Below are 23731 nucleotides of genomic sequence, written 5' to 3' on the forward strand. Positions count from 1 at the left end.
TTTCAGTGAACAGTTAATTTATTTGAGGTTTAGTTTTTTATTTTTTTCCCCAGAGGCTGGCTTTTAAGCTTTATTTAAGGCATGTTTAGAGTAGAATTTATTCTAAGGCATAATTGTTCAGGGATCTCTGCTGAGTAGTGATGATCCCACAAGCTGTCTTCTCTCACTTGCTGAACCTCAAAACCTGTGTACCCTCTGGAGTTTGCTCAGTCTGTAGCTCTCGGGTAGTTATTCTTACGTTCCTTCTTCCTGCAGAGTGTTGCCTCATGACCACGTGAATTAGTGTGCCGCTGAAGACTCTAGGAGACCCTCAGACAGATTTCCTCTCCCTTAGGTCTTATATCTCTGGTTCTCTTCCTTTCCCTCCACCTCAATCTCTCTCCTCATCTAAAACGGACAACCAGGTCCTGGTTTTGTTCTCCTTTTGTACCAGAGTCCAGAAGTGGCCCCCAGGCAGAAAACTAGAAAACTAGAAAACAGTGGAAATTATCTCATGGTTTCCTTTTTTAAAAATTCATGGGTCTGGGTTGCCTGGTTGTCTGTTGCCTGGGAACATTTGTGTAACACATTTTCCCCAGTTTTATATTTCTTTACAATTGTATATAGTTGTCTATAGTAGGAGAGAAGGTCTCAGAGCAACTGAGAAGGAAGCCTTCCCACTACACTTTGAACTTTATGCTACTCCCTTCCTTAGACTCTTGTATACCTGATTCTGTGATTTCCATTCTGTTCCTGGGTGTTTGTAACAACTTTTTTGAGTGTTTAGAATGTGTCATGATCTATGTGCTTCATACATATTATATAATCTGAACCATGTGCTTTTTCATTCCTTATGTCCTGGCCTCAAATGAAGTTATTAAATGTTTTCCTAATATTCATCTCATGTAGATGCACATAGCAGGCAATGGTTGTCTTTGTTTTAAGGTGATAAGGAATAATAATAATTATTAGTCTTTTCTTTAAGAAAAGTAGGTTACTGAACAGTATGATTGCAGATGCATTGAACTTTCTGTTGTTAAATGGAAATTTAATGTGATAATTCAAATATGAACTAACTGGTCATCATTCTTTCATGTCTTGTTCATTTGCTAATGGTAGCTACTTTTAGAAAAATGATCCTTGGACAATTATAGGTGCTATAACAACAAATGAAAAATCGCCAGTGAATTTTAAAATTCTAAACAGAGATTTATGTTTTTATTGTTTTATTATATTGATGCTGTTCTATATAAGAGTAAAGATTTTCTTAAGTAGTTATTATTCTATGAAGGAATTATATCAAATTTTAAATTATGTAAAATGTTCATAATAGAATCATCATTCGGATTGCATTTTTTTTCCAGACCAATTACAGATATTTGTCCGTTGTGTGGTCAGGGAATAAGTACTTCTTAATATTCTTCTCAAGTGTTCTTTCTTCCTCAGTGGACTCCACAGGGATTATAGATAATTATGAAATTCTATCCAACTCAGTAATTGTATCAGTAGATATACAACCCAAATAATTCAATTTATTCTGTTTAGTAGTTTAGATAAAGTTGTTGAGTTTCTTTCTCTCTGTGTGTATGCAGAGCTCTTAGGGGAGTAAATTAAGTTTGTTTTCTAAAATGTAACTACTTCTTACGATTGTCTGGCATCCAGGGCAACTACCATCTGTGGAACTTTTCAGGAAATCGTGTCTTGCCAAACACGTATCTTTTCAGTTCAATGATTCATAATCTGGCATAAAAAATAGTTTAGAACCTCTATGTTTCAATTACTTTTTCCACCTTTTGAAAGTGAATTTTCTAGATTTTTGACCTGTTAGTACTTTATTGACTCCACATTCTTGGGGAAATGGCTGAACAGTTAAGGAGCTTGTAATGGATATATCCATTTTGCCTACTATACCAGGAAAGCAAGATGTTCTTGTAGAGTGCCTTGAGCTGGAGGTCGTTGTTCCTAAAGCTTTAAGAACCTTCACTGACTGGCTTTGTGGTGTGGACTGCAAGGATGGCATGATCAGGGCACCATGTTGAATCTGACTGGAGCCCCCATGATCAATATCGTGTTTGTTTTGCATCCCATCAATCAGTGCTCTCTATTAACACGTCGTGTTAAAGGTATTTGGGGTCAGGAAGAGTTGTATTTAATCTTAAGTCTGCATGGACCATATGTAGGAACCTGGGCAGGTCATACACCTCCTAGAACCTCCCTTCCCTTCTCTGTTAAGTGGAGGCAATCATTCTTCCTAGAAAGCTTAAGGTGAGAGCCAAACTAGGTAATGTATATAGTATAGTACATATGTGTACATTAATGGGCAGATTGTAGATGGCTCAACAAATAGTAATTACTGTTTTCATCATTCATTCATCATTACTATTTTCTGCAATGTAATAACTCATATTTATAATAATCCAACCCTCTGATCATGAAAAGTTATATTGTATAAAAACTACAGCTTGGGTCAAGGTGTATGATATTTTTTAACAATCTTAAAGAGTGCTATTCAATTTAGCATACATATTTATATGTAATCAGCAAGTAGAATTAATTCCCTTTATGTATAAAATATTAGATTTTACTGTGTGTTTGAATACTTCTTTCTTAGGTAGAGTTTGAAGAAACACACATAATTAAAAAAAAAAACTATCTAATCTTCACTATTCTTTTAAACATAAGTACACCTTCTGTGGTTTAAACACTAGTGCTTCCTCCATGATAGACCACGTGCCAAGAAGTTGACACGCCTTGTTTCATTTATTTGTGTTACAAAGGAACTCATGTTAATAATTAATGCTATTTAACTGAAAAATGAAAACAACAGAACTTTTCTGCTGTAGAAAGTTGAAAACTTGAGATGTTTATTAATGCTGTTAAAAGTAGAGTATTTGAATGATTATTATAGAGCTCTTATTTGTCAGATTTTGGAGAACTAATCGTGAATGTAGAGAGCATCCTACAAAAATGGTAGAATATACATCAGAATATACATCTGATAAAGCTTTTGATTTATTCATCTTAAAAAGTAGTTACATTAGTACTCTGAAATATTTAATACCTCGTTTTCAAATATTTTATAGTTCATATATTTTACAACTTACAGTCTTTTAACTGATTTCTCTCTATGTGTATGCAGAGCTCTTAGGGGAGTAAATTAAGCTTGTTTTCTAAAATGAAACTACTTTTTAATTGAATGTCTTTTCTTTATGAATTTTTATAGTAATATCTTTAAAAAATCCTTCATATTTCTAAGTTAACTATATTAGGAATCTATTCTATTATTTATGCCTCCTTTTAGACCTTTTACATATAGAATCCATGTGTATGTGTGTTTTAGCCACGTTAAATTTGTAGATAAGGAATGTATCATTGGCAAGCAAGGTGGTCAATAACTAGACTGGGAAATTCTTTACATTGTTGCCACCAGCTGATGATTTAAATCTTCTGTGAGAAGACCTAACACCTCTTCTCCTCTGGGCTTTTCTCCTCTATTTATTCTGCTCGTTTTTTATAGCAAGTCATCAACAGCCACAGACGCTCTTTCTACTTACGTTGAACTCCCCTCTCTTAAAATATATGGCTTCATAACGTTACTATCTTTATACAAGGAACAATCTTAGGTACGAAGGATAAACACAAAATCTAGTATCACAGAATCCTCAAGTTAAAAGGTACTTCAGAAGTTCCTGGATCCAGCCTTTAAAGAGAGTTTTTAATTTATTCCTTAATCGTCCCAGGAAGTGGTTGAACAATAAAGTTTGTTCCTAAACTATAGAAAAAGAAAGTAGCCTGGCTGTCCTGTCTCCTTCGTGCACTGACTCAGGTGGACCTTTAACTGCTAGACTATATTCAAGGCATGGAATGCATGTTCCATTATTTCAAAATACACATGGCTGGAGACGTGAGTTCAGCCGTTTAGCATCCCTCCCATGCTTTTTTCTAGCCTCTTCTAGCCCCTAACCACACACAAGGCAGCAAACACAATGCAGACGCTGGTGTGTACTCTTTGTCCGCAGGCTACTTTGTAAACTGCTTTTTTCCACCCTTGGCTCTTGCTGCATCATCCTTGGCCTCCTCTTCTATCCTGAGCTGCTTCCCTAGGACTTGATGCCACTGTTACCATCTGACCGACGTTTCGACTCTTGCTGACGGTCACCCTCGTTTCCTAAAAAGATACGCCCTCTTAGGGCTCAGTAAACTCTGCTCTTCTGCTAAGACTCCATCCCCAGGACCCTCTGCTTTTGCCTAGCCCTCTGTCAGCCTCACACTTCAAGCGTCGTGTCCCATGGGCTCCCCTATTCATGCCTCTCATGTGGACTGTTCTCCTGTTGAATACACCTGCCTGATATGGAAACCTAGACCCTCCACCTCGGAATATCATTTCCATTGTCCCAGCTATCTAAGTCTTTCTTGATGCTCAGTTTTCACTTAATTGCTTTCTAATTTTTTACACTTGTTATGTGCCTCTCACCAAAAAGTGTTTCTAATTTTGTTACGTAGTTAGATAAGTGGGGTCACCGGGTAGACAGGTGGAGGAGAGGGAGGAGGGTCCGGAAGATGGCATTACGCCCACCACCAGCATAAAGGGGCTTTAGTTCTTCTAAATGAGTGCCAGCCAGAAAACTGTTAGAACCTGACAGCCACAACTGTGTGGTAGCCGAAGGGACCTACCCGGACATGACCCAGTGCTCACTGTAATATAAGTAGCACTGCAGTTCAGGCCGCCCCACGGGCTTTCCTGTGTGCATCATGGGTGAGGACGTGCACAAATGGGGACGAGCATGACGGAGCGCTCCAGGGGCAAGAGCTGTCAATCAATCAAGAGACCCCATCTAAGCGAGGGTATAAGAGAAGGGGGCAAACAAAGACCATTGCTATCAGCCCTTGGATCAGCCCGCCTCCCATTCTTGGAGGGGTGCTTTCCCTTTACTAATCAATCCTTTAAAATCTTTCACCACACAACGCTTCATCTCCCATCTGAATTCTCCTCTTTCGGGTATGACAAGAACTGGGGTCTTTCCCCTTTCCCTTTTAGGGTAACAATTTGAAGGAAAAAAGCCACTAGATTTGATGAGGAGTACAGTCTATTATATGGAATTAAAAACAAGGATATCTGAGTGCTTTTACTAATGCTGTTAGTTAGTATTTGAAAGGTAGAAACATACATTTATCCTGTTGAACATTCTTTTCCTCCTTCCTAGAAGGAGATCAGACCTAGCTCAGCTGTCTCAATATGGAGTAGGTAATGTTTAGCCAAAATTGTGTTAACTTATCAAAAAACTTATATAAGCAACCACTAGGGAGTTAAGATTTCAGTTGTTCCTTGTTATCCGTTAGGGATATTATTTTTTATAATGGCAAATTAAAATGTCAATATAATATTTTCATTTATACCAGAAAACAATTTAGAGCATAACATTTAAAAAATGACAGTATTATAGGCAAAGAGAGTATTTTGTGCATTTAGTACAGTTTCTCTCCTCTTGGACTATGGTATTGGTTACCTCACAGTGAATGAGTAGCTCATTTCTCATTTCATTTACTTATTTCCACAAGTCTGCAAGGAATACACATGCTGGTTTGAAAAACAGGAATAAGCAACTTTGTTCTCAAAAAGGATCGAGAGAGAGTTTTGTGTACTCAACAGCGTCTTAAAACACATTTTTCACCTGGGGGCTCAGCCCAGTTATTTTTAGCAGCTCAGTAAAAGCGCATCACTTACTCACTGTTAGAACAGGGTTAATCGTAAACATGACTCAGAGGTCCTGTCGCAGGAGTCAGTTAGTTTCCTGGGGCTGCAATAACTAAGTACCAAAAACTGAATGGCTTAGACAATAAACGTTTATTGTCTCACAGTTCTGGAAGCTGCGAGTCAAAGATCGAGGTGTCAGCCAAGCCCTCCCCCGCCCCTCCCCGGAAGAGCACCGTGACAGACGCAGGCTTTTGGTGGCTCCCAGGCTTGCAGTACGTAGCTCCGAACTCCACACGGCATCTCCCTACGTGCATGTGCATCTCTGGGCCAAAGTTTCCCTTTTTTGAGGACACCCGTTGTGCTGGATTAGGGCCCACACTCATTTTCAATTGATTACATCTGGAAAGACCCTTTCTCCAAATAAAACCATATTCTGAAGTACTGAGGGCTACAACTCCCACATATATTTTGAAGGAGCCATAATTCAATCCATAACATACAGTAGAATAGCTCATTGAAAAGAAGTTTTTATTAAATTCTAATGGTATTCCATGTCTTATTTCTAAAAGTCTGCAAGGAATATGCCTGCTGGTTTAAAAAAAAGTAGAATAAGTCATTGTATTCTCAAGAAGATCAAGAGAGAGTTCTGCACACTCAGTGCTCCTATAAAATACATTGCTCAATGGGAGTTAAACCCTGTTATTTCTTAGATTCTGTTATTTTGAATAGAAAACCAAATCCATAAGGTGAAAAAGCTGGGAAATTAGTGGTAACTTGTTATTGGAGGTAGCATATTTTCTGCCTTTCAGGCAATTTTAAAAAACTTTCAGTGAAATGAACTTGCCAAAGTGGAGATGCAGGTAATTCATCAATATACCATAAAATGTATTTCTCTTAGAACAGCTAACAGTGAAAAAAAAAATAAGTGCATTATGTACCTAAATGTATTTATGATGTAGCTTGTTTTTACTTAAAGCACATCTAAGCTTTGCACTCAGTAGTTTGGACCAGATCGCGGTGAAGGGACAGGGGTCTCTGTGACTCAGAAAACTGTTCTACACTAACTCTGCCTCCAAACTAGTCTTCAAACATGTCAGAGCATTTAGTCTACTACTGGGACTTGATCTGGTCATCTATAAAATGGGAGGGTGCTTTCTTTTTGCTTGTTTGTTTCCTGTTTACAATGATTATTTTGCTAAGTTTGTATATTTAAAATATATATTCCGATAGATGTGTATAACTTTATTATATGTCTGTAGATAGGTTTATTTCTACATTTGTTATTTCCCTGCCCAAAAGTCATGAAACCATCTTCTTTTATTTTAAATATTTCATGGTGCCTTCACCATCAGCCTCTTTATCTTCATGAGAGCATGTGTTGTACTACACTTTTCTGAAGTAAATTATCTTCCTTTCACGTTGTTGAGATAAAATTTTTTTGTCTTGCGTTTTTGTGCGTGTGCTTGTGAGTGTGTGTTGTCTTAATTAGGGATGTCAGGGTCAGTTCTTTGCATTACAACCATACTAGAAGGGCTTAATTAAATTTGCTTGTAAGTTTTCTGATGCATTAGGTCAGAGTTTTGACACGAATGAGGAGAAACTACTGTTTCTTTCCTTAAGTCATGGAAGGAGCCTTCCTGCTGGGCTCTGAGCAGGCTGGGATTCCTGAGATCCTGGTGATGCTGACAGTGAGGTTTCAGAATATGGACAGAGGGGGATCACTGCTCCGTGGGAAAATGAACCCCTACCCTATCCCTCCAAGACCTGGGAGCGGGCAGGTTCTGAAGCAACAAGTCACTTGAAGACCTACCATTACTCCAACTTCCCCATAGACGTCAATCCATCCTTTGGGATGATTGCTTCCCACTTTCTGAAGATATGTGAAAAAAGTAGATATTTTCCCTAATAGATTTTTTTTTTCTGATTTTTGCCTTGTTCAACCAGATATACTAATGTTTTGAAAGTTATTAAGAACATCAGCAAAGATTAACTTGTAGATTTATATCCTTGGAGAGCAAGGCTGTTTAACTTTACTTGCCAAAATAAATCTTGGTTTTTAAACAAAAAATTTTAATTCCATTTGTCTGGCCGAGAACGGAAAACAGAACATTAAAAACTCGCCTTTATTTAATCCTAAACTATGTCCACAAAGCTAAGCAAATATTAATATATGCTTCTGTTCCTTAGAATTTTGATTATTTCTGACATGTCATTTTTTTGCTAATTGCACAAAAGGATCTTTTTGTCTTTCCCTCAGCAAATTAGAAAGAGCAAAGATTAGTCCTATGAAATTAATAACGAGATTCTGTTCCTGAAGCTGCTCCTTTGTCATGAGCACATATAAAAATGCAAATTAGTACAGCTGACTGTTTCAGTGCCTGCAGTATTTACCACACATTTTATGTGACCGTGTGGATTGCTATTGGTTCTCCAAAAGACTGAAATAAATTCCTTGGCTTCACTGTAATCTGCTTCAACCTCAGAGAATAGATGTGTACAAAATTAGGACCAAAACTTTCCAGAGAATAAAATCAAGGACCCTGAGGGTTCATCTGAGCCATCATCCTGTCTTCAATGCTGTAAGCTGATCGTCCAGTTGCTTCTGTAAGGTCTTCAGGGACAGAATGTCAACAACCAATGGATGTTCTCCTAATTACAAAAGACACTTGTATCTACCAAGTATAATCACAAGTGAATTCGAACCATCAGACGAAACACAGAAAAACACACCATTTTAGGAATATTTCATTATGCTGCATACTTTTTATAAACCCAGAATGAGAAATTTTAATTATTTTTCTGCTCTGTTTTTTTCCTCTCATTTTTTTCCTGTTGACCTTATTTTGCTAGTTTGAATTTTCCCCTAACTCGAGATACTTCTACATAAGCATATGGTCCAGCATTTCCCACAGTAAACACAGCTTTTCAGCCCAAGGTTCTTTGTCGTCCTCTTTCACCAGTGATCGCTAAGTCTGTGTGCAGTGCTGTCTTGCTTATCCGTTCTTCCTGATGACCCGTGACAGCAGCCATCTAGTGCCTTGTGCAACGGTTCCTTGAAAACCCATCTGATGCAGGTTTGCTCCTGTTCAATAGGGATGTGTTATGAAGTATCCTTTCCCCAGCTCAGAATGCCTTGTTTCCATTTCCAGAACTCACTTTAAGTTCTTATCTTTGTTACTTTCACACCCTCTGTCAATGCGTTTGTCACTTTGATACCACTTTGCATAGACTTTCCTTTCCTCCAAGGCCTTTGGCCCTGTATCTTTTCTTTCCCCTCGCAGGTTTCAGTCAGTGTCACATTCAAATGGCCACCCATGGCCTGAACCACATGAACACCTTAAACAAATTTTCTGTGGTTTTGTAAAGAGTGTCCTGAACTCACACGTGCCAATTTCACACTCATCGCTAAGCCTTGAAGTGACTCAGTCATCTTATGTCCACTAAGCCCCACCCCAACCCCAATTCTTCCTTAAAATGAACTGTTTACAATGATTTCCTGGTGCTCAAACTTTCTTTGACCCTTACATTCAGTGTCCTATATTATGTTTCAAATACTGATTGCTTTGTACCATATATTTTTTAAACTGACTTCCCTGTGGAAGTCCTGCCTCCCTAATGACAGAGCAAACTCCTTGACAACTGAGATTGTCCCACATAATTTTATTCATTACCTCATGTCCCTTAATTCCCAGCCTGGTTCAGAAAACACAGAAGACACTCAAAGATAAATGTTTGTTGAATTGAATGATCAGTTTCTCCAGTGTGAAGGCATTAACGGATGTTTATTTGGTTCCTTATCTTTGCCTCATACTGTGTTTCTTTCCTTGCTCCAATGTGATCAAAATTAATAAACCCTTTAGAGCCAATTTTGGTTCTTGAAGCTGGCAAAAACTGAGGTAGGCTTTAGAGCAGAGGATCAAATGTGCATTTCATTTTATTTTCCTTTTAAACTGGAGACAACTGAGGGCTGAGAGCAAGAAGCACCAAATCAGAATCTCTCCGGAAAGACGGAGGTCCTAGTGCTACCACTGCAGATCCCAAAGTGATGAGCCAGAGTCAGGAATTCAGGTCCTGCTCACAGAGCCAGGGCTTGGAAGCCAAAGATGGACACAACAAATGTCACCTATCCATGGGCGTATAATGGTATTTGGGTGGAAAGCGACTATTCCGGGATGGTTTCAACAGTACCTACAGTCAATAGTATCAACAAAACTCGAGTTTGGAAATCCGGATCACATCTTGTGATCGTATACATAGAAACAAGTTAGCTTAGCAATTCCAGAATTCAGGGGTCTTTTCTGACACCCAGGCCAGTGCCTGGTGGCGCTCAGCTGTTGAGTGCATCGCTTTTGTTTATTCCATTGGGTTTAATTACTGCACAAGATGGGCTGTCCTCCCACAGGAGAAGTGCATTCCCTTCCATTCTTCTGAGCTTTGGATTGTTTCTTAGGGAGTCATTCCAGCGAGACTTCCTGCTTCTGACTCGCAGAGCACTTTGGAAGCTGCCTGAGGAAAAGGTTAGATACACGTGCCCTTGACCTCAGCTGGTGAAGGTGCCGGTGTCCCCAGGTTGTACAGAAGTAGAACTCACAGGGTGTTCAAAGCGTTTTTTTCCTGACACAATTTGCATATTTTGAAAGCTCACTCTGCGACAAGACCTAACATAGTCCTAGGTGAGTGTTTACTAAACAAATCGGAGCATCATATAGAAATGGCATGATTGGTGTGAAATACAAATGGCTATTCATATCTCTTGTTATTATGAAGCATTTAGTTGAAAAGACATAATAAATCTTGTTTATTATGTAAATAACAACTAAACTCTTTAGTGAGTAAAATGCTTGATGAAATTTTTTTCCTGAAATTCAATTTACATTCTAAATTTTAAGATAAAAGAAAGCTAATTGAAATAACTCAACCACATAAATCAAATTAACTTGAAATTCAAATCTGATTTTTTTAAAAAAAACCTCAGAGTAAACAAAGGATAACTGCTCACGCATAATGAGGTAAAGGATTAAGGCAGCCTTTCAGTTAATTCAAGCTAAACATCTCCTTTCCCGTAACTTCAATGAATATTTTAAGCAAAAGTCTTTAAGTCTAAATCATCTGGAAAGCTGCCTTAGCTTTTGATGGACGTTTTCATGGATGTAAACACAGACGATAACTACTTTTCTAAACAGATTCATAATTTGCATTTTAGTATTTGTCACGCACTATTAAGTTTATAGACTTGATTCCCAACCTTCCTTTAATTAAGACAATTGTTTTAGATAGAAGGATCAACAGCTATTTTTAAAGTAGGGAAATGCCTGCCTCGCAGTTACCGGTCACAGAGGTGATCCTTGAGCCACAGGAATGTTTAAGCATTAACTGTTTGACTTGGGACATGGCATTTCGGGGAGAGTTTGGCTTTTGGTCCCTTCATGAAAGTGTCTGTATTTCACAGATACACTTTGTAAACTCAGAATGGTGATGAACGAATACCCAGGTTAGGACTAAGTAACTCTTTTTTTTTTTTTTTTTTGCTATTTTAAAGCAAGAGATCTGTCATGAGGTAAGTTTTAATCAGCTTATTGTTCTAAGGTTATTTTTATTGCTCTCCCACAGGGGTTCTCGAAGTTGGTTTCTGTTGGGATTATCTGTGATATTTTACAGAAATGTCTGCCCCACGCTTCCCCTCCTGAGCCTGAATCCAGGGTGCAGGTATCCACGTGGGGTGAGATCCCCCAGGGGAGCCTGAGGGCTGGTGGAGGTGACAGCCGCCTGCCAGAGCCCAGAGGGGTGGCAGATTTAGGCTGGAATGTTAGACTAAACTTGCAAGTACATCAAAATATTCATTTCAGTAAATATTTAAAGTTTTTTTTTAAAGTAATATTTGATTATTTGGGGCTTAATTGCCAATGAGAGTATTACCTTTTTCACTCTGTGTCCTGAGTTTAAACAAATCGGGACATCATATAGAAATGGCATGATTGGCATGAAATACAAAGCTAGTTAGAGACAAATTGTAGCCAGAAACTTTCTTTGAAACTCTCCTGGGTGGTTAGGGACGCCTTTGAACTCACAAGCAGTGCCTGAAGATGTGTAAAAACTACACATTTTCTGAATTCTTCTTCTCTGGGGCAGGGGTGAAGAAACATAGAGGACAGTGGGAGATACGATATATTCACACTGTCTGGAAACTATCAAGTGCATGGGTCTAAACTAAAGAAAATTCTAAAAATAAAATAAAATAAAATAAATTTAGCAAAAGAAAAGCAAAGAACATTCTGTCCTTTGAAAAACAAAATACCAAATACCCTAATGAAGAAGAAATGATCATAGGAGAAAAACGGACTCTTTAAAGGTTAATCTATTTTGAGAATTCACTCTGCGGAGAGACTGGATATAATTTTTTTGGGTTTTTTTTTTGTTTTTTTTTTGGTCTTTTTTGTTTTTTAAATTAAAGGGTAGAAATTTGGATTAACCATTTATTTTCTCCAGATTCTATAACTATGAAGAGGACAATAAGGCCTTTAGCAGGGTCTGCTTCCTTCCTGGAAAAGCACAGAGGGGAATACTCCTGGTTCTAACAGATGTGTTTTGGGGAGCACAGAAGTTGCAGAAAAGCAATGGGTGATGTGGGGCTCCAGCCTCAGAATGATGCTGCCTTTGCCCCCCGCTGCTGCTGTCCTGCTGAGGAAGACACAGGCTCTCTTTTACAACCAGCCAAAGAAAGACATTTGCACTTGCTCCCAGTTTCTCTCTCTCTCTCTCCCTGTTGCTAACCCCTCGTTCAATGCTCTTCAAGGCAGATCCTTTGACCTAAGCAGATTATTGCGGATGCATTAAGGACACAGCCAGCTAGCCCGCTTCTCAAGGAAGAGATTTGGCTCCAAATAGGCCACTAAGCTTTTCAGCCTTCTGCTTATTTACCTAGTCAGCAGGATGCAGTGTCTCTGGGTGCTTAGTGGCCTCCTGGGGAATTAGGCCGAGACAAAAGCAGAAGTGGCAGCCGCTGCAAATGTGGGAGTCTGTACCATTAAAGGAAGCAGTTGCTAATTAGGGCCTGTGAGACCTGGGTTTCCTTGGTTTCCATGACAGTTATTAGGTACCACATAAATTGAATTGTCTCCCACAATGCTGTTAGGGGAGGGGGGTTTCCCGTGACAAAGCAGGGCAGTTATGACTTGCAGTAAATCGTCCCTTAGAGATGCAACCCCCCCAGATGGTTGGCTCTTGCATTTCTTTTTAGCCTCCCTTTCAGTGTGTTTGACATGTTGGCCAGAGACCCTGGCTTTAACCGCACAGTGTCTCAAACACTCTTTTTTTCCCTCTTTTTTTGTTTAGAACTCAGCTTGGCAAATCTAGGATATGAACAATTGTGCAGGTGGGCTCCTCGGGGCGAGTGACGAGATAAGGCGCCCCGTCAGGGACTGGCCACCTGCAGCCCTGCCAACATGCCCCTCCACCAGATCTCCGTAATCCCCGCACGGGAGGCAGCCAGCAATGGGAGAAGTTCCATGGGCAGAAACAAAGAGAAGAACAAGGAAGGCGAGGTAAGAGGAGGTTTGATTTTGATACACTAGGACAGCCAAGCCCACCACAGCCAGTGCTGTGCTCGGCGCCCCAGGAGTGGTCCAGGCTTCCGAGCAGCTGGGCTGCTGCTCTCAGTGAGTGATGGAGCATTGGAAGAGGACCATTGGTAACTAACAGGAATATATTAGGTGTCACCTCTGTTGTTTGAATGAAGGAACCAAATCCATGAGGATATTGGCTGCCTGAAAGAGAAAAACTTCTGTCTCTTTTTTCTAAACCTCCTACAGAGTCACTTGGACTCTGCTGGTCCTTCCCTGGGGCTCGCCCGGCTGCCTTGGATGGCTGTGGCTGCGGCTGTTGTCCATTTTCAGACTGTGGGGCTGTCAAAGTCTGTTCATTTTGCACACTGTCCATTAAGCTAGAATGTTTGACAATAACTTTCTTAACAAAGTGACAGAGAAGCCGGAGCTGTGACAGCCGTGTCACTGAGCACATAACAGGAATTAGGGCGGCACTGTACCGCCGCGTAAGGTCTACTGCTTCCATGGTCATCCTCAGTGATGCGTGTGGATGACTCTCGTTTGACGTCTGCATTATTTGCATTTTTTCCTTCATGACAAAAGCATTATTTGAAACTTACATGGGCTGGAGAAATTGAATACTCGACTTATTACGTGTAGGCTTTATTTTGTAGGGAAATTTAGCAGCTGTAGTTCTAAGGGAAAGTGCTTGAAAGATCAGATGCTGGGGACTTCTTTCAAAGCTTTTTAAGGAGGTGGAGCAAACTCAAGGGAATTGGGTGAAAATATGAGAAATGTTGCTGCATTCCTCTAAAAGAGGTCTTGAGACAAAAACTGTCATCCTCTTGTTTCCTTGACATAACTACTATCTAGTCCACAGGACTTGTTAGCTTTGTAGAAGATGAGCTTTCCCCAGATCCAGTTCCAAATGTTCATCTCTTTTTTTTTTCCCTCAAGAATAGGTGTTAGGGAGACGGGGGTGGCAGTGAAACAAAACCCAAACCGACCAAACAAAGCCAAAGGGGGTGGAGTGTCAAGGAGAGCCTGAGAGGAAGAGAGTGATGGACTTGAAGCTCCTTCAAGTGAGACAAGACAGGTGTAGCCTCTTTGCACTTTGTTGGAACTGATTTTGAAAATGTCACTGAAGAGCAGGGAGACTGTGATGTGTCTGGAGTTGGCAGGAAATGTCAGGAGACGTGTCTGACTCAGGTACTATGAGATGCACGTTTACTTTGGTCCTCGCCCTGCCATAAGCACACGGGGCATTTCTGGAGTTTCTGAGGATGAAACATCTCTGCAAAGTGAAGAAATTTATCAGCTTAGTATTAACTGGAAATATTCTCCACGCTGTGTCTCTTTCTCTTGACTTGGTGATATGACTGTTAAATCATCGAAGAGCTATCTCTCAAGTTAATTGGGGAGAGGAGTGGGGGACGCTGATCAATTCTGAAGATGGGTATGAAAATGCTAAAAGCAAGATTTATAAAATTTATTCATTACCTACTTATCATTTAGATTCTTTGGATGAGTCTAAGATAGTTTTGAAGGAAACTTCATATTGGGTGGCAATTTTGTTGAATATCCAGAAAGATCAGCATCTGAGTGGCATTTGGAATGAAAACACCGTTTCTGTTCCAGGTCCCACACCCCCTTCTTTGGCGTTGTGTCTGTAACAGAAATCTCTTGCTGTTCGTGTCTACTTGTCAATGAATCAGATAAATCTGGGGTGGCTTATGTGACTTTTTAAATAGATCAAACTTGGTTTCATCCTTGTTAGAAATAAGGATGCAGTTATTCAACCTCAAATAAAAATAGCCAGAATCTTGATCTAGATATTGGTGTTAAGCCACATCTTCCAAAACCCTCACAAGGCTTTTGAGAAAAATGTCCATTTCTGAGCAGCTGTGTTTCCCTCTGGGACAAGCACACTTTATTATGTCACAGTGTGAGTCAGTGGACATGCTTAGAGGAAAATCAGGTTAATTATGAGAAAGAGAACTCCCAGATTACATATTATTTTTAAAAAGAGGCATCGTTCTGAGCATCAGAAAGGGAAGACCATTTTAGGTTCAGATACATCTTGGTTTCCTATAGGATGAAGTTGAAGTTTCTCTCTAAGAGTATGTTTGAAACATACTGTTAAATCTTACGGGCCATTGAAGTGTTTGTTTTGATGGCCTTAATAAATAATCTAGAGAAGTTGTGAATGACGTTTAAGGTGGATAAAGTAAACAGCACACACGCTGTGCATGGAAAGCAGGTATAATCTATTCAGGACAATGATTTCTGTAATTCCAAGTGCCGGTTCTCTCTAAAGGAAGGTAAATCAGGGACATTTCCTGGTTGTTGAACGAATGAGGCACACCCTCCTTTGAAGTTTCTTTAGTATATTTTGCTTGTCTTAAAGTTATCCACGTAATATCTGTGCACAGAGGGCAAATGATCTAATTTCAGAACTAAGACTTTGCTAATTTAGATGTGAGTCAATTTAATTTGTTCTATTAGAAACTTAGACTCTCTCAAATACCCTAATCTATTAACTTTACACTTAGGTTTTATTTGTTTGTTTGTTTGAAGGCATATGCAGAAAAAAAGATGTGGAGACTATTTCTTAGCTATTATTACACTCCAGGAGATTTAAGCTATAAAAATAATTAACAGATTAATATTAAAAAAAAAACTCTAACCCCGAGCTTTATTGCAAATGTACATTTGACATATTTTGTGTAGCGTAACAGTATAATCATTTATCTTTTTAGTTAATCTTTAAAAAAATTTTTTATAGTCAGTTTACAATGTTGTATCAGTTTCTGGTGTACAGCATCATGTTTCAGTCATACATCTGCATACATATATATTTGTTTTCGTATACTTTTTCATTATAGGTTGCTACAAGATATTTAATATAGTTTCTTGTACTATATGGTAGAAATTTGTTCTTTGTCTATTTTATATATAGTAGTTAATATTTAGTTAATCTTAAACCCCGGAAGTACAAAATGCAAAATACCATATTGCATCCAGTTTGGATGTAGTTGGTATTAGTGCTCAGGGGAGGATCTTTCTAAAATATCAGCTCTGGAAGTCCTCGGGCAGTTGAAGGACAGTGTGCCTCGGGCTGGCATCCCAGAGACAAGATTTTATCAGCAAAATCAGAGGTGATCAATTTCTTACAAAATGAATTGACTAATCAAAATTATAGGAGGTTTATGTACAATGCAGTAGGTCAATTTATTAATTTATATATACATGGAGGGGATTTGTTTGTTTGTTTGTGATGGAATGCTTGACTGCAAGCTCCAGGAACGTTCTGGAAAGGAAACTGGTCATCAGATTTCCCTTCGTAGCATGGAAACGAGGAGGTAAATCAATTGGTTTGGGTGGGGTTAGTTCATCTCCCCCTGGGGAAAGCCAGGAAGTTGAGAAGGCCATGGGAGAAGCTCTCTTCTGTTGGGGCTCATAGCTCCAGACCTCTCCAGATCTTTCCCTCTCATGTTGAGTGCAGGGACTAACCAGTTTAGCGTCTTTAAATCTCATTTGCATACCTTTCTAAGTAGGCCACTTTTCTCATCATCCATTTTTTTTCCTTCTTTTTGACATACGTTAACATCCCTTTTTAGGCTGCAATTAATTCACATCAGGGATTTGGAACTGTAGGACATCTGTGTCTTACAAGGGGAATCAAATTTGTAGACTTCAGGGGTAATTGAATTTCATACTCTGTAACTGGAAATTACAGATTGTGCAAATTCCACTGTTTAATTAACCTGGAACACACATTCCTTATAATTCTACGGAATTTATCAGGAAACGTGTCTAGGACCCATTGTACTTGGAACTTAGAGGGCAGCTGGGGGCCACGCCCAGTGTGCGATGGAGCCACCAGCTGTATTGAACACTGCCCCACCCCCATCAGCACACCCCATTCCTCAGCTGAAGGGGGGCTGTGTTGGAAAAGTGCAAGACGGGGGACCCTTTCCTTCCAACCTTCCTTCACTCTCAAACTGACCATCCATGGCAACCATGCTTTGGAAGAGTTTTGGAGGGAAAAAACCAAAAAGAAATAAACTTTCATTTATATGTACATTTTCCTTTACTGCTTTCACAATTTTATGATATCTCTCTATTTCAATTTCCTTATGTTTTTTCAGAAAGAATGCTGAACTTTCCTTCCTTTTTCCAAGGATATCCCTTCCAAATCTCCTACTTGTGTTCCCAATGACAGTCCGAGGGGCCAGCTTTCCTTACTCAGAGTAGCTACTGATCTCTTACTTGGCAATCCCTTCATGAACTTAAAAAATACATATATGGCTTTTTCAATACTCTTCATTTGAAATAGCAAATATAGATTTATCAATTTATTTTTAGTAGAAAGTCATAAAAGTTAAGTAACATATTTAATCTCAGGACCAGAGCCTAATTTGAGATTAGCCAATCTAATTTCAAATTTGATGTTTCTTTACCATTAAGGGACCACCACCTTTTCCCATTCCTTAATCAAAATTTGTGGCTCAGAAGATTCCAGAATCAGAAAGTCCTTTTAAAGTGTTTAATTCCACCATCAAAACATACAGAGAATGAATAACTTACCCATGTCATACGACTAGTTAGTGGTAAATTTGGGACAAAAACACAGGCCTTCTGACTGCCAGTCTAGCATTCTTTCTGTTATTGCTGCATTTAGTGATTTTTTTTTCAAGGCACAAAATTACAATCCTCAAACTTAAAGCAGTTCATAGAACCCCCAAAGCTGCTAATCTCTGAGTGGAGGAGTTTAGGTTAGAGTTAGCTGCTCATGACTCATAGGTTAGATGGCATATAAAAATAGCTCTAATTTACAGAATGTAACTAGAATGAATTTTATTAAAAGTTAGGAAATAATGGAAAAATAAATAATAATGCTCAAAATAGTTTGGTAGGGAGGATACTGGGCTGGAATTCAGCGTACCTGAAATGCAGCCCTGGCTTCACCAAAGTCTTTTAACCTTGAATAGCTCACCTCCCCCTGCCCCCAGCTTGTACCCTAGAAAAAAAAGCACATTTACTGGTAAATGTAGAAAAAAAGTTTACTAGATCTCATTTTAAAAGTAAGAGCATTTTATTTTCTTCTGTGACTCCTTTCACATAATCATGTGGTCATGCTTCACTCTGGGCACCCAGAGACCATGGGGGTCCCCAAGGGCATGTCTGGCTCAGGCAGAGCAGGGCTCACCTTCAGTGTACACCTGCTGTTTCCACGGCCCGTCATTCATTCTTCTTCTGGTAGCAGATGCTCAGTGGACCAGCCCTGCTCCTGCTTAGCCACATGATTCAGGATGGCCTCGATGGGCTTAAACCAATCAGTATATCGTAATACTCTGTCCAGGAATGGGTTCAGGACTGGAAACAGCTCCATCAGAATCAGTAACACATACGGAGCCTTTCATAAACTTCCTGGAGAAGAGAAGCCTTATTGTTCTGGAAAAACTCTGGAATAGACCAGCTCTCTTCTCCTGGATGGTTTGTGTAAAGGTGTGAGGTCTGTACAGGGTATTCTGAGTGGAAAGGTTGGCTCTTCAAGGGGACCAGAGATGCTGCAGATGTCGAAGGTGCCCTGGAAACAGGCAGGACAGAGAGAAAGAAAACAGCTTCTGTGAGATGCCGGTTGAACGACTGAGCCAATCCTTGCTTGAGACCAACCGTTGTTCAAAACCAAACAACCTTCCAATTTAGTGATTCCATATACGCTCTTTATCACTTAAGCCATTTTTTGGTTTGGAAGTTACATCACTTACAGTACAGCAGAGCCCTAGGTGACTCTTTGCCAAAGTGTAGTTACAGCTGTTTCCTGCACTATTACCTGTGCAGCAGCTGACTTCTGAGATCGGAAGGAGCTGGGATCCAGGCACAGCCGTCACAGACACTGATCTGTGAATAACCACGCGCATTTACCCACAATGCTCTGTACGCACCAAGTGAAATGCATTTTTAGCAGGTGTGAGTCTGACACGACAGGGAGCATGCCAGGGGGTAGAAAGGCTAATTCTCTTTTCATTTCTCCAGAAGAGCACTTTCCAATGACTCCCCAGAGTCTAAATTGAATAGTAGATTCCCAAGTGCTTGGAGTGAATTCCACGGAGTGTGCTCATAGTACTGGAATAGTTCTCTATAATGAAAACTAGGAAATTTCCATATCCTTATTTGCTTTCAGCAATAAAATTAACATAACTCACACTAATTTTTCTAGTTTAAAACAGACGTCGTGGGAAATTGCATTAATAAGGAAGACAGAATAACGCATTTTATTGACTATTAAATGAAAATAATTCGTAATTCCTGACACACCCTGGTCAGTGTTTTTTAAAAATAGTGGGCTCAGTTAGGGAGGTTGATTGTTAAAACCCATCCCAGGTGTGGATTTTTAACATTATGATGAATTCATGGCCAATTTAATGAGACTCCACGCGATCATTGTTTTTGAAAGATGGTGGAACAAAAATCCTGATGCGGGAGTGTCTAGGTTTATGGGAGGAGCAGGTGTAGCTACAGATGTTTTATTAATCAGAATTTTTAGACCTTGCTGATTACCCAACATTTAACTCAGTTCTTTGCAGCACAAAGGGAGCAGTGCCGATGCCAAGGTGGATTTAGAATCCCTCACTTTGAGGTCCCGCTGAAGGGTGAGCCTGGCGGCGTGAGCATCCCTTTCCCCAGCTCATTCTGACCACATCACCCTGAGCCGCTCGCAACGGCCTACATGGCCTCCAAGCGGGGATGAGAAATGACATCTATTCGATACTCATTCTCTCCTCTGTCTCTGCAGCCCTGTTAAATAATTGAAATAGGCGTGACACGAGGGTAGAAGTGGTGATGAGACTTGGCTCTTAAAGGAATGGAAGGAGAAGGAAGCAAAGGCCAGTGAGCTCCTGGGCGCGGGGTTTCCTGACTTGTCAGGTCCACGACCTCACTCATCACATGGTGCAGTTCCGGACGAGCCAGGCAAAGAGGGCAGTTGCGGAGGGTCCTCTTCCCCCAACCACTGCCAAAGATTACACGCTCTCTGATGCAGAGGAGTGCAGTGGATTCTTTAGGATTTGTGCTTTTGATGTCAACATCAAAAAGAGAGTTTCTCAGGAAAAAATTCTGGCACTAGGCAACTGGTGGACACGCAGAGCTGCAGGGCACAGGAAAGCTCATGTGTGAGATGCAGAGTGAGCAAAGGTTGGTTGAGGGAGGCACCGTTTCCCCGAAATGGTCCTATTTTTTCACAGATAGTAAACCTGAACACGTTTACTCCTAAAAAAGATTCCATACCGGGGCGTTGGGCTGTGAATGCTTAGTGGCTGGAAGTCTGTCTGTTTTAAGTTGTGCAGGCCTAGATCCGTAACAGTTTTACTTTCCAATTTCGACTCAGAATTAATCGTCCTAAAGTTACACAAAATATGAAAGTGATGTGTTATTGTAAAAGTTACAAACCTTTAAAAATTCAAATTCCAGCAATATGACTTGTTTCAATTTAAAACAACTTTCTCCATGGTCATATACTATGAAGCGACCTGATAGTACACTCAGTTTTTGGAAGAAGTGAGTTCTGCTTCCCATTAGCCAATTGCGCAGGAAAGGACTTGCCTTTGACTGTCAGTGTTACCGTCTCATTCAGGCATTCTGTTTGGTGTCCAGTGAGAGTATAATAGAAACTTTGTGCTTCAGAATTAGAAGGAATCTCTTGCATGTTACGTGACCATCTATGTGGAGAGGCACAGAGCCAGGGACTTAAAACCATGTGTTTGGAAGGAGATAAACTGGGTTCAGATCTGACCTTTGCCACTTCTTAGTTGTGGGACCTCGGCAAGATTGCTTGATACCTCTGTGCCTCAGTTTCCTCATGTGTAAAATAATGACAAATGGGAGAAGTACCTCATAAAGTTTGGAGAATTAAAACGAGTTAATGTTTCTCAACTGCCAGGAAGATTTATTGGGATGAATAAACACCATTAGTGCTTGATAAATGAAAGTGGAAGAGGAATCAAATCCCTATGCTTTTCATCAACCTATTTTATTATTTTTAGTGAATAAAACTCATTGGTTAATCCCTTCCATTAATGATGAAGCAATGACGAAACAGAAAAGGTTGCGTGGAGTCATAGATCAAGCCTTTATAATAATGATGATGATAAAAATAATGAAGACAAAAAACAACTCATTGCTGTTTGAAGTTTGCTGGCACTCTGTTTGCCTTAGATGAGTGAACCCTCACCTCACAGTTTTTCTTGACTGTCTGAATGTCAGTCTTAAGGCTGCTGAACCAAGAATTTTCTAGAGTCAAGAATCTGTAGAAGAGTCCATGGTATCTTTCACTGCTGCTCTCGGCACATATTGCCAAGTGTTCTCAACATTTCTTGGGCTTTTAAATTAGAATATTATAAATATCTATTATTTTGAGAATTCTTCTTACTTTTCTTCTTCTTTATGGGGGTAATGCTCTCAGTTTCCTTTTGTTTTACCAACTCTAGTTATTATGCAGACTAGGACATGCTGTGAAAAACTAAAATGACCATTGCTACTGTTATAGGAAAATCTGTTGGATTCACACCCATAGGGTTTTCTTGTGAATATCTGAGCACTTAGGGCAGTGGTCATTTTTTTTTCATTTTTCTGAATCAAAATAACACTCTTAACAAAATCATGTTGTGCCAAAGAGCTTTTAAATGGCCCTCAGCTGCACAATGAAGACTTTACTGTAACTGCTGAACCCACAGCAGCTTGTACGTGGGGTGTTGGCCTGGCTCAATTCCACATGAAGTGTTCTGTGAAAAGTTTTTTTTTTCTTTTCCTTTTGCTACTCTTTGAGACATCAGTGCTTGCAACATCAATGAAATGACTGAGGGAGTAGAAATGCCTTGTAAAAAGCCACTACCCTGACTTTGAATTGGGATAACAGAATATGAAATCCCTGGCAGTTAGCTGATTTACAGGGACTGGCTAACACACAGGTGGTATTTAACAGGTGTCACTCACTCTGCCTTTGTACGATGTCAGCAAGGGAGGGGACCACTTTCCTCCAGGTGCCTCAAGTTGGAGAAATTCTAGGCTTCAAAGTTCTGAATGTGGATGGACAAGTATCAACTATTCCCCAAAGCAGTTTTTCTCTCTCCCTGAATTTATCATATGTGACAAATATATATATGTGTATATATATATATATAATTCTGGTAATCAGCATTAACAGAGAATCTTTCTTCTCTGCTTGCTAAATGAACATGCTATAAAAGTAAAGACAGCTTTTCTCTAATCTTGACATTAATATAAATGTATATAATATGTATTTAATGTATATATAATCATCATCTTTATTATAATAGCTAATAATTATTGGACACTTATACACCATAATTATTGTCCAATAGGAATTGTTTTATGTGCTTTGCATGGTAAAGCCCAACTTCTTTATCAGATCATATTCCAGTTGCTATTTCTATGTAAAGAAGTGCCCCAAAACTTAATGGGTTAAATGAATCCTGTGGGTCAGGAATCTGACCGGCGCACAGTGAGATTCGTCGCTGGGTGTGGCTGTGACTCAGAGGCGACTCAAATGCTGGGAGCTGGGATTATCTGAAAGGTCATCCACCCAGATGCTGGGCACCTGACTTGGGAGGATTAGAAGAGTAGGACCACCAACTGAACTGCCTCCACGTGGCCTCTCTGAGTGTCTTTGCATCCTTACGGTGTGGTACTTCACGGTAGTCAGACTGCTTACACACAGACACAAATTCTGAGTGTGAATTTTCCAACAAACAAATCAGATGCTGCCCTGCTGTTCATGACCAGCATCTAATACTCAGGCAGAACCTGTTAGTCAAAGCAGTTGCTCACAGTCTTATCCAGCTGCAAAGGCAGTGGATCAAGACCCCACCTTTTGATGGAAATAGTGTCAAATAATCTGGGGCTCCTGTTTTTAAAGCCACCACAGCTCACTTGGGGCCACCATTACTCACACCCCTTCCTTTGCACTCCAGGGTGCAAACTACACTTAGTCCTTCCCCCAAGTCCTCTGAGGTCCCACCCCATTTCTTCAGCAACTAACAAGTACAGGATCTCGTCACCTAAACTTTCTGGTTGTAAGCGAGACTTCCTAGGTGCAGTTCTGGGGCAGTTGTTCTCAATCTGATGAGCTCTGAAAGAAAGAGACACGTTGTTGGTCCACTGCACACTTAACATGCAGCGGTCGAGTCATCTCCGCACACACTCACATTCAAACGGAGGAATAAGAGGCACGCAGCAGCCCCCGGCCCATAGCAGTTCTGAAATCAGCTGGGCACCTGCTGCGAATTCTTTGACCACGGTTTCTTCTGACTTCCCCGAAGCAGTTTTCTGAGGCTCTTGGTTCTGCTCCTTAGGGTTTGGCTGTTCCCCTTTCGTTAGCCTTTCTTTTCCATAAGATGTCATCTGCCCTTCCAATGAGAAGCCCTCTCAAGCTTGCTTCCTGCTCACAAAAGGTGACCTCTTCATTTCGGACTGTCTCTGTCCTTTTTAGTCA

At 40.0% G+C, this 23731-nt stretch overlaps 1 protein-coding gene and 1 long non-coding RNA gene across 4 annotated transcripts in view; one reads left to right on the plus strand and one right to left on the minus strand.

Moving 5' to 3' along the window:
- MARCHF1 (membrane associated ring-CH-type finger 1) overlaps positions 1-23731 on the plus strand; it is a 779824-nt gene that overhangs the window by 330029 nt on the left and 426064 nt on the right. For all 3 annotated transcript variants that reach the window (XM_032465582.1, XM_032465591.1, XM_032465596.1), the window contains one exon: positions 13007-13215. The gene's annotated coding sequence lies outside the window, so the exon portion shown is untranslated. The remainder of the gene's footprint in view (positions 1-13006; positions 13216-23731) is intronic.
- Positions 4184-15902, minus strand: LOC116659041. The gene is made up of 3 exons (XR_004314316.1): positions 15821-15902; positions 10725-10729; positions 4184-4193 (listed from the first exon to the last, which is right to left on the minus strand). It is a non-coding gene; the product is annotated as an uncharacterized LOC116659041 (long non-coding RNA).

This window comes from Camelus ferus, chromosome 2, assembly GCF_009834535.1.
Source record: "Camelus ferus isolate YT-003-E chromosome 2, BCGSAC_Cfer_1.0, whole genome shotgun sequence".
In the NCBI taxonomy this organism is placed as follows: Eukaryota; Metazoa; Chordata; class Mammalia; order Artiodactyla; family Camelidae; genus Camelus; species Camelus ferus.